Here is a 341-nt window from a genome sequence, read left to right as displayed (position 1 = left end):
CATAATTTTTATATTACCATACAGTTAACAGTAGTGATCACAATCTGTGGAAACAATAAACGCAAGCTTTTCATTTCGACCAATCAGATTCCTAGTTATGAAAGAAGGGCGTGGCTTCTGGGCAAGTAACGAATGAGGGTGACTATAGTATTTCTAATTAATTTGCAGAACGTTATCTTTAAATTTGCAAATTCATTTGATCCGCTCAAACCTAAAACTAACTTGTTTAATGTTGTATGGTAATTCATAATGAAGTTGAGTTGTGTGCAATACTTACATTTCATCACCGCGTATTACTGAGGATAAAGGCGATGGTGCTAATAATATACTTACTCAACACT

This window comes from Penaeus monodon, chromosome 24, assembly GCF_015228065.2.
Source record: "Penaeus monodon isolate SGIC_2016 chromosome 24, NSTDA_Pmon_1, whole genome shotgun sequence".
Lineage (NCBI taxonomy): Eukaryota > Metazoa > Arthropoda > Malacostraca > Decapoda > Penaeidae > Penaeus > Penaeus monodon.
The sequence above is the reverse complement of the archived record's forward strand: the minus strand, read 5'-3'. Positions refer to the sequence as shown.